This window comes from Takifugu rubripes, chromosome 1, assembly GCF_901000725.2.
Source record: "Takifugu rubripes chromosome 1, fTakRub1.2, whole genome shotgun sequence".
Classification (NCBI taxonomy): Eukaryota; Metazoa; Chordata; class Actinopteri; order Tetraodontiformes; family Tetraodontidae; genus Takifugu; species Takifugu rubripes.
The window spans coordinates 4,900,319-4,911,841 of NC_042285.1; the positions used below are offsets into that span (position 1 = coordinate 4,900,319).

General features: G+C 46.4%; 1 long non-coding RNA gene across 1 annotated transcript; it reads left to right on the forward strand.

Annotated features, from left to right (window-relative positions):
- Positions 1–3,458: 3,458 nt before the first annotated feature.
- LOC115251194 (uncharacterized) lies at positions 3,459–10,639 on the forward strand. The gene is made up of 3 exons (XR_003889757.1): positions 3,459–3,564; positions 9,138–9,336; positions 10,468–10,639. It is a non-coding gene; the product is annotated as an uncharacterized lncRNA (long non-coding RNA).
- Positions 10,640–11,523: the final 884 nt, after the last annotated feature.

The window sequence follows — 11,523 nt, forward strand, 5'->3', positions numbered from 1 at the left end:
GCATTGAGACTGCTTCTTTAAGTCTCAGAAGCGTGACTATTATTGGACTCCATAAACCTTTCATGGATTGACTTTAGCAAAACTTACAGGTGAAATTGTAAGAAAGGATCACTAAAGAAGAGGACTAAATAAAACCTGAGTGGAACTCCATTAGCATGACAATGCACACGTGCAGTGAGTGTGTAATTACAATAATGAAGCTAGCTTTTGCTGACATGCTGTAATTTGATCAATATTCCTGAATATAACACGATGGTGAATATGATTAACACCTTTGTACAACTTTCTATAAAAGACTCAATTTCTAGTGCTTCTGTGTGTTCTCATATGTATGTTTGCTGCACACTGTAAGGTCTGAATCAGAGAACGGTAGCATTAGCTTAGCGAGGCGGCGGCTCTGGCTACACTGACCCTTTGCAGTGGACGGCCGCTTCAACCTGCCTCCAAAAAGCAGGGTTATTTAAAAAACAATTAGGAGCATACACAAAGCAATTTGCAGGCAGTCTAAGTCCTCAGCCTCAGCCTGCTGAAGTGCCTTTCACTGCTGATTTATCATACTGTCGCCTCCACAAGGCAACATAATTAATAGGAGCACGGACTTCTAATTCCACCCACTTCCACGGCCACTGGATTCCGTTTGATTTATGATGGCCGAGGACTTTGCATTTTATCAGTTCATTCGCTCGTTATTTATGCCGATGACCAATTTCAATGGGTCGCCGTCATCTAACTCACCACTAATCAAAGAGAATTAGGGTTCACTGCATTATTTAGAAGGTGCTAATTTATCTTTGGAGCAAGCAGACAAAAGACAGGCGGGGGTGGTTCGACCGGGGAACGGGGAAAGTCGGGTTTACTTTAGAAAAATGTACATAAATTGTGCACGAAGGCCGCGGAGCTCCAAAGATTCTCATCGCTGTTGAGTTTTTAAAAGTGATTTAGTGTCGTGGTAAAACACCGAGGCCTGAGCGGCGTACAGATGAACACAACACAATATAAGAAAGGAGATAAATAAGGTCACATTGCAGCTCTGTTTGTTAGAAAAATTACATCTGCTCCGAGCGTTATGAACCTGCAAATGCTATTCTGAAGGTTAAATTGTGTATTACTATAAAACAAATTGAGACGGAGCAACCGGTTGGCATTGGAACATTATTTAAAGTCCTTGTAGGCAGCGCTACAAAGGGCTATGATTAAGATGCAATAAACCGTAGACTGGGAGAAAAATAGCCCTTGTAAACAACGCTAGCAAAAGGAGTTGCTTCACAGCACATGTAGGAGGTTTAAGGCTCTCCATAAGTCATTTTGATGCTAGGCTGGGATATTAGATTTAAAAAAAACTCTTCATGATGGAGATCCAACCTACAGCAGCTGTCACCCACAGCTGAATGAAGTCCACTCTGGTGACTCCCGCTAGCTTGCAGGAGGATTTTATCTCCTGTCACTGTTATGTTTAAGTCTTCGGCGTAATGACCGCTAATGTGTTTTCTGACATAATGAATCACGGGTTTCCAAGTGACGCACACTACCGGAGGAAAGACTCAGACGCAAGCATCGACCGAGCTGCATCCACCACCCCCCCTCCCCGTTCAGAAGGTGTATCATTTATCCGGAGAGGTTATAAGATGCAGAATTTACACAGGTCTGTCAATAGGCGTGTCGATAGAAGGACACTTAGCATCTATCATCTGGAGAATCGATGCCATTTTTCAGCAATGAATCCTAGGAAATGATAGCTTTCAAATAACGGGTGGAAAGAGAAACGGGACGCTCCTAGGGGAGAGATAGATGTGGAGCTGCTCAATTTCCCTCCGTCCTGCTCTCCTCGTCATTGCATGCGCCGCATTTTAGTTCAAAGCGAAAGGTCAGACGACATTACACGGGACGATCCCTCCAACGAGACATAAAGAACCTCTGGAGGATCTAAAGAACAAGACCAGCAGCTTGCAGCGAAGGACGCTGGACACTTCTATCAATATCCAAGATGAAATGCACTAATTAAGTAGCTAGCACCAGATAGCTTCTTTATACAGCAATTTTTTGTCTGGAAACGAAGAGAAATTGTGCCTATAAGTATTAGATAATACACATTGATCTCATAACTTTAAGTAAACCCTGGTGAACTGATTATTAAGATCCATCTCCATACATAGAAGAAGCAGCGCAGTATCTGTGAGAAGCTAACTGTAGCTAGCCACCTAGCCTTTCTTCCGTTACCGTATATGTTGCAGGAGTACTTGTTTTACTCTCCCGCCCGATAGCTGCATTAGACAACTGCGTGCAGCTAAAAGTAGATGCCACAGTGCAAAAGCTAACAAAACAGGGTTGTTCTGAATAGAGCAAAACTCACCCCAACAAGACGCTAAAGTGGGGGTGCTGATTAAAAATGTCCAAACGCGCTGCTGAAACGGGGACAGAAGCGGAGTCACGGTCTGCCGAGGGTGATTGGCAACCTGCTAAATCAACATTGGAGCTACAGGACATTAACGACACGGTGACACCACTGATTCTGGCCTTCGTACCATCAGTCTAGACATGGTTTGAACCCCCTGCTCCTCTGCCTGACAGTTGAGAACGCGGTGGCAGCTCATTAATCACCGGGACAGCCCGCAGGAGCTGTACTTAATCCCATGATGGTATCCTCGCCATCCTCCGCCGCTACTGATGCTCGTAAAAGAGAAGGAGCGCAAAAAAGAAAATGATTTACACAAGTCAATCATTCACCGGGAGAGCTCATCGGCTGTAATGCTGGCAGCCCGTCTTTACGGCTCAATTTTAACGGCGCCCGCTGACAGCCCCCACTTGATTAAGTGCTGTTGCTGCCTAACCTTTCATGCTAAGAAAGATTGTCTCCGACTGACACAAACTTTTTTCTCCCCCTCTCCTCAGGTTGCTTCGAGGTGAAGATATTGACGTTCAATTTTGCGCCTGCAAGCGTGAGCAGATGTCACCTCCAGTGGCTAAAGGAAACGGCGCCGTCGGACCCGTTTAACTCCCGGGGTTCTTCCCACCACGGGGATTCAGGTGGGCAAGCGCTAGAGGAGCAAATGCAGCCCTGGCGTTCGCTTTCCCTCCTCTGCAATAATCATCAAAGCACATCTGTTTGCTGTTCCTGGGGCGGCCGTCCCTCACAAGTGTCCTAGCCTCACCTTGACCCCTGCGTTCACAATCGCGGTGGATGTTATGACTCAAAATAAAGAGCGTGGAGGAGCGAGGCTGTCCTTTGTGTGAGGAGGGCGTTCTCCCTCGCCACCGCGGGGAGGAAGGATATCACCCTACCGACGCAGTCACTTCCTCCCTGGGCTCACAGCTCCTGACAGGTACCTGAACGCGAAGCTCGTGGGGGCTCTGATGTGAAACAGAGCCGACAGACCCGCTTTTGCATCCCGGCTCACGAGTTCTTTTCGCCTCTGTGACGGATGGAACGACCTGTCAGAGACACAGGCGCCGGCAAGAGACGCTACGCCAGAAGAAACAGGCCGTCCGCCTTTCTTGACGATGCGATCTATATCACGGAGGGAACGTCGGGGCTCTTGCTTGTTCGCCGTCAAATCTACACCGCAAGTACGTGAATTATAGATTAGCAGCTCGTCTGTATCGGGTTTTTCACGCTGCTATTGTCCCTCTTCCACCTCGCGATCTTTTGCCGTCAATATTTCCAAAAATCTCGCCGTGTTTCCACCTAAATGTCCCCCAAACCCAAAGTTCCCGTGAAAAAGCGCTTAGTCAGGAGGCCGAACTCTCGAGGGGAGGGGTTGTGCGCTGGCGAACGCTGATTGGAGGACCGCGGCTTTGTTTAAAAATAAAGAAAAGCTCCAGGAAGTGGCGCGGGCTCTGGTTTTCGTGTTAAAAAACAAGATCATAAGAAGCTGGACGACCGTCTCATCGGGTCCAACCGCTGCGCCGCTCCCCGACACGCCAGAGCCAGATCCGAATGAAATTCCTGGAACTTTGAGGTGCGGCAGAAACACAAACACACAGATTTCCAGGAGCTTTTATACCAGGTAAATAAATAATAACAGTTCAGTTAAATGGAGAAAAAGGTCAAATTGCAGTATTACAGTATTATAGCGATTTTTATTCAGAGTGTAAAAAGGACAAAGAGAAATAATATTTTAGACCTTTTATCACATGTGCAGTAATCATTAACCTTCGATCAACACGGCCAAAGGTGGATGAAACCGTGGAGTTAAGGAGCTTAAATATAGACGAATAAATATTGTTCCCTGAAATCCTCGGAGATTTACCCAAAGGGGCGAACATTTCATTTGTAAAGACATTTTGTGATAACTGCTGATGACATATGAAAGCGGCCCGAGGGAGGGTCGCCAGCCGCCACCCTCAGACCCAGTCTACGACCTGTTGGGCAGATGTGGCGACTTTTCTCGCACACGACGCGGGAATTCGTCAGCTGACGATCACCTCTGTGGGTCGGATGACGTCCCATCAGAACCGCTTCTGGGATCAAGATCAATTAAAATCCACGACTTGTCCTGATTTCTGTCAGGCAGCTTTGTTCAGCGTCTCGGCACGGTGTCACGCTAGCAAGGCGGAGCCAAAGTGACAGCGTTACAGATGGCTGTAATTAAGTCACACGTAAGGCTATTGTGCTCATGGCCGTACCTTTGGAAACTGGACGGGCTCCAACCCATCTGTGTTTATCCAGCCGCAAAGGGTTGCTAACGTGTAAAAACAAACCCAGATATCCTGAACATTACATGTGCTTGTTCTTTGTTTGGAAATCCCTCGAGTAATTTGAGCGTTATTTCTTTTCAACTCACAATGCAGGAAGGGGGGGGGGAGGGGGTTGTGAGGCAGCGCTGCCCAGATTTAAGGTCAATCGTGCTGCCTTATCGGCGTCATTTATCGAGCCAGTTCCCTGGAACGTGACATCATCGATGGGCGTGGCCTTCCTTAGCTCTCCGGTACACTCCGCTAACAAGTCGGCGCTGGAAAGAAAAAAACAAGATGGAGGGATGTTGTGGGAGAAGAGGTTCACGTGGATGATGGGCGGCCCACCAGTGGTCCATGATGCCCCATAAATCTTCCTCTATCGTCTCCGTGGCGATGGCAGAACGGGATGAGTCGCCCCTGGACCCTCCCCCTCACCATCTCATTCACATGTCTATCTGCCTGTTATCCCTGCCCTTGAGCAAAGATTACTGACGCCCTGCTTTTGATTTACGACGCATCATGTCCACAATGTTTCAACCAATGAAGTGACCCAGAGAAGAAGAGAAAGAATAAAGCAAAACAGGCTTCTCTTGTTGTTGGGCTGGGCTAATGCTGCGGTTGTGAGCATTATGGCTTCACCTCTGGCCTCTGGAGGACTCATCCATCAGTCATGCAGGTAATCTGGAGTTTGACTCTTATAATCCAACACATATCACATTTTATTGCTTAAACATGTGAGGCCAAAGCAATTTCCTGCTCTCCCTAAAGAAGTTATAAATTGTGTCTCTTTATGAAACACTAAAACCACATCAGATTAAAGTGTTAGTTCTTTGATTGTGGAGAAGAAAACGCCGGCGCTGTTCAGCAGGTCATGATAAAAAGCTTTGAAAGATCACAACCACTCCTCGACCCTGTATTTTTTTAGTTTAGCCATGCATGAACTTCAATGATATTGTAGCTACAGCTTTGCTAGCAGGGTAAACTAAGGGTGAAGAGCAGTCGTTCACTGGTCACAATCTCGTTCCATTGATACGTAGACGAGAAAGAAACATTAACGTGTAAATAGTTCGTAAATACCGAGACACCTTACACCACAAAAAACCTCCTGCTAAAACAGCAGTGCACGGCTAATGCTAGGTGCTTATAGCCTTCCAACACCTACAAGGATAGCTAACCTGATAAATATGGGGTTTTTTTTATCTTTCTTGTTGACTGTAACAAAGTAATGTGATACATGTTGTAGGAATAGTGACACACACTGACTCATAAATTACTACACAATTTCTCTGTGGTCGTCTGAAGGACGTGGATTAGAATGCTGTTAAAATATGTTGACAGCGACGTCTCTGCCACCACAGGCTAGAAAACCGTTTTTATCCCACAGTGTTATTCATTTTACAGTCCAGTCACCTGCCTCATACCCTTCAGCCATTTTCCTCAGAAGCACACACACACACACACACACACACACACACACACACACACAAGCAATAATATATAGCTGCACCACTGAGAACAGCTGGAACCAATCCAGCTGTCTAGACAGCCCCCCCCCCCCCCCCCATCCCGGAGCCCGCTGCCTGTCCAGCATAAAATAATACATCAGAATTAATTGATTTCCTGTCAGTCTTGTAGAAAAAAATAAAGTTCAATGTAGAGCATTTCCTGCAGCATTATAATTTTGAACATGACACATAATTTAATTTTTTTTTAATTATGCATGGGAATGAAAAAACATGACAGAGTGTGCCGGTGCCTGGCCCAAGGCCACAGCGCCGTTCTTTATATGTGCTGAGACAACAATAGCCGTAACTTAACCACACATAAATAATATATTTATGTACTTAGAGGCTACACATTTATGGCCAAAGGCTGCAAAAGAAGTCGGAGCGTCGGGGTCAAGGGCCGACCATTCGTCTTCAAGTAATGACGTTCATTCGGAGAGCGGGAATCATAATAGACACAATCTGATGCCAAAAGTCAAGAGGGGGAAAGTCGGGATCGCCGTGATTCCCAGTCGGTGACAGGAAAACAGATACAGTACTGGGTGAAAGCAACTGTGGAACAATGCTGCTTTATTTAAAAGGAGCTGCCCGGCAGAAGCCTGGCCTCGGGGAACAAAGGGCAGGACAGTAAAAGCTAAACATTAAAGATTCACTAACGCTGCTGTTTGCGCTCGGCTCTTTTCATTGTTCGCTGGATTAATGAGCTGTGGAAGGAGCAAGAGAGCGTTTCCCCAAGTTAGGCTGAACTGGAGCCGCAGATAGAGGAAGGGGAGGGGTGGAGCTCAGAGAAGGGTCATCAGCAGGCCAGGGCCTTAAATCAGAGCACAGGCCAGTGTTGGTGTCAGACCACAGGGGGGGGGCGGGTGAAGAGAGGCCCGATTGTTGTAGATGTTGTTTCCAGAGCAGCTGCACCTGAAACAGCAGCTGGACAGAGAAGCCACAGTGCAGACGCATGCTTTCACACTTTAGCCCCGTTAGCTTTGTTTTCCTGCTAGCCGCGGTGTGTTTCCTCAGGTGTGAACATGCTAATCGCTGTCCGGAGCGTCGCTGTTGAAAAAATATGGGAACCTCTGAAGGGTCGACCTGTTCTGACGTCTGCCTCTGAACTGCCAGAAGGCGCTCCTGTGTTGGGAGAGAACCTCCCGATCGGATGCTCAAGGTTACGAACACAAAGGCAACAAATTGCTCGCGTGTCATGTTCAATTTTCAGGACGTCGTTTGTGCGGCATTATCCGTAACAGGATTGAAATTGTTATTGGGACTCTGAACAATCCACTCTGCGTCCGGCAGGCATCCTGCCCCCAGTTATTCATCGGGAGGAAAAGGCTGTCACACGTTCCTGCAGGACAACGGCGTTCTTCATGTATCTGGATGAATAAATTGCTTCCATCCTGGCTGCTGTTGACACTCATGTGGACAAGAGGTCTCTGGTTTAATAGTCTTCCTTCCGTTGACCTGCTGACGTTCCTGCTGTGGAACACGGCTGTGGAACAACCCAACCCTAACGTTTGGTAGATGTTGCTGATTGGCTGAGAGTCAAATAAAGATTAATCATCCCACGGATAATACAAAAGCTTAAATGACATTAACTGGAGGTTTTAGAACATATCCAAACAGCAGTAGGGCGCCACGGCCCCCTCCGTGTGCTAAATACATTAACATTCAGTGAATGAAAGACTTTTAAATGCCTCCTTTTGTTTATGATTGGCATTTTAGTGCCAATCGCTGCACATTCTGGGGAAAGAGGCACCGCTATGCTGGTAAAGCAGCGATCCAGTAGTAAAGCTTATTATTTTTTTAAGAAAGGCAAAAAGGGTCAAAATATTGTGAAAAATGAAGTGATAATTAACTTTAAATGGTCGTCGGACATTTCAGTGAGGGCACTCGTTGTACTTTGCTATTGGTTTTTAAATCCTGTAGATAAAATCTCTCACAATATTCCCCTCATAGCATTTCAGATTTGCTGGAATACATCAGGTTTTTTAAAATCTATCTATTATTTCCAGGACAGTCCAAATGAATTATAGTATGTTTGCATTTGATCGTTGGAATAATGCAACAGAAGAAGAGAAGAAACTCTGGTAGGGTAGAGGTCAGATGGGAGAGAACTGAGTCAGCAAGGTCTGTAAGAATAGTGGAGTTAAACATTGAAGGATCTTAAACAAACTTATAATGAACTAAAGGCCCCAAGAAACAAAGAACACCAGGATTTATTTACCCGCTAATTAAATACCTGGAAAGAGCATTGCTGCGAATGTTGGTGAAAATGGTGGAATATTAAGTATCATTACACCAGTAATTTAACTCTACTGCTGTACCTTTTAATTAGCATGTTTCTGACTCTCACGCCTTATTTGATACGAACCAAAGGACACAGGTGACATAGTAGCATCATTGAATGTGTGAGAGTGACACACAGGCGGCTCACACACGTTTTTAAGAGCCCCTGTGACACTTTGATTCATAATCCATCCACAAAAAAACCATAGCCAGACACAATGTTGGGGGATTGATGACAAAAAGCAGCACTTTGCTCCACACAATCACCGGCTTGTTGCAACAGCTGCTAAGCATTCTGCTAAGCGAATGATTTATGGCTGCGCGGCAATAACGATGAGACAGAGCGATTACCATATCGACAGCCTCCCAGATGGATTATCCTCATTGATTACTTCATGGGCTGTTGATAAGTATTTGTTTGAAATGCGAATGTGGGGGTGCGAGAAATGCTGCTCTGCAGCCTTGCTGGAGATAATAATCTAGCAGGCTCAGCTCCAACATGAAGCCCAGGGCTCATGTTGGAGCTTGTCCTCATCTTTTGTGTGCTTAAAGTTGCCAGATCAGATGTGAGGGAGGTTAAATGCTGGCTGATAAGCAACAGGAGAACCAAAGTGGGTGAGTTTCACAGCTACAACGACCCACTTTCCTGTGTAACCCCCCCCTTCTCTCCCCATCCAGGCTCCAACCTTGTCAAGGTCAGCTGAGGGAAATGATACCGGCGTGCCACAAGATTTACGAGAGATTCACTGCAGCAGGCCTCCCAGTTTATAGAATACATTGACTCCCAGCATAGAGCCGCCTCCATCCCTGGTGGTTTGGTCCATCTACTGGGTGTCACAGAGGAGCAGGGGTCAGACGGGCCGTTCTCCTGTGACAGGTGCTAATTGAGAACCAAACACAAGTTGCATCCAGTTTTAAACCTTGAAGCCTTGACTCTCTGCTCCAGTAGGTACGATAACCTTGGACGCAGACACAAAGGCAGAGATTTAGGGGAGGAATTACTTCCAAACTGATTGTTGTTAAGACAGATGTTTGTGCCGATGGCTCACTGCTGACATTCTGCTGTCAGGTCCTCAAAATCCCAAAAGTTCTCCTTCTCTTTCATTTCCAAAACAGAGTGTTCAAGATAACCTGAAATAGCTGCTAATGTGGGTCTGACATGACTGCGGTACCAGTTTTACCCTGATGAAAGGGGTCATTTTAAATATATAATGATATAATAGCAATATTAGCATTACATGGAACCTTTAAATCAGTTTTCTGTCAGAAAACTTTTGCCATTTTGGCAACTATTAGCGGGAATTTTAGCCAAGCTGGTGCCAACTGTTAACTAGAAGTGGACAAAGGTTTCTTGAGGAAAATGAGGGAAGTTGGCACCACACAATGGAAAAGGTAGCAGCAGACACGTGCAGAGCTCGGAGAATAAAGTCTCAGCATGAGCAGTAACGTCTCAGGAAGCAGAGTGACAGTGCAGTTCTTGTTCTTGTGCAGGGACCTTCTACAAAAAAAAGAAAGTCTTTTCCCAACGTGACAATCTGGCTGTGGGTGAAAGGAGATTTCCAGTGGTCAAATTAATTTCAAGTGCAAATCGCAGGGTGACTGGCCTTCACGTGTCCTTGGCGGCCATAATGAAGAGATAGTGAATGGGCACGAGAGCCTCGCCCCGTCGCTGGTGACAGGGTGGTGCCCCGCGATTTTGCTCCGAGAGAACCGGGGCTTTAAATTACTTCCATCTCTAAGACTCTGATTAATGAGAATAGTTTTAATCGGAAATCCTGAGGCCAACAGCATTACTCTTAATCTTCCGGCCCCCCCGTCCTGCAGCAGCGCTGACATTTAATGCAGTGCCAGAGCAGTTGTAATGAGAAATCCTTCCCCAACAAGAAGGCAAACTCTTCTGACCCCCAGAACACAGGTCACGGGTGTGGGAAGGTTATTGGCCCTGACTTCAGGGGGTTATTAGTCCTCTCCAGGCCATGAAGTACCTAAAATATCTTGTTTTTTACAGTGATGCAGTACAAGAAGAGGTGGAATTTATTGCTGCCCGACATGACCCAGATCCAGTCTGGAATATCCTGAAGAAAACAAGATTCACCATTCGCACCAGTTCACACAAGGTTTGGGAGGGTTTATGAAAAACAGACTAATGCTAACGGTTGTTGTTTCCTCTGTCAATTTATTCATGATAAAATGATCAATTATGGGCCTAATCTATGATCCGTCTGACAGGCTGCAGCGTGTGCACGTGTACATAAACACATCATGTACGCAGTTCCCTTGAAAAAGGGGTGGTCGTGAAATAATTGCATGAAATCGAGCGAGCGCTATCAAGCGCCTAAAAGCCATCCAGTTGTCAGGGGGAGCTTGTACTGATGCACACACTCCTGTGCTCAGTTAGCAGTAAGTAAATTGCTCTGGGATTTGTATTGCCGGAATGCTTTAGTGGGTAATTCCTCTCCGTCTTTCATTTTCTTTGTCTGCGTTACGTTCCCACTCTGCCCCCCATCCATTCTCGCATCCAGTTCCCTGCTTTGTCCATCCATCAATGGACGCACTTTGTCAGTGCTGACTTCATCCTGGCGGCTGCAATCACATCTGAACAGGGTCCAAGTGCCACCAGGGAGCTTTTTCACCTCCCATCTGCATCTCCCCAATCTGCTGACAGGGCCCCTGACGGGCTGTGTTTTCTATTGCACAGGCAAGCAAAAAAAAAAAAAAAACAAACACTAATGCTGCACCTCATTTCTCCAGACCACTCCTGGCTTCTCATAGGAGCTGGGGGGGTAGGAGGGGAAGGGAGGAGGTGAGATTGATGGAGGCATGAAGGCAAAGAGGAGGAATGTTTTCAAGAAGAATTGATTCCCGAGTTAGCCTGCGACTCAATTTGCCTTTTCTTCTCCGACACATCAGTCGGCATCGCGTGGAGAAAATGTGCTGCTAATTAAGGCCTGATGTGCACCTCCGAGAGGGAGGAAAGGAAGAGGAACGGGAGGAACTCCGCTAGTCAGTGCTGAGGTTTGGGGTGGCTGCAGAACGCGGAGCTAGCGTGTGTAACTGCATGGCA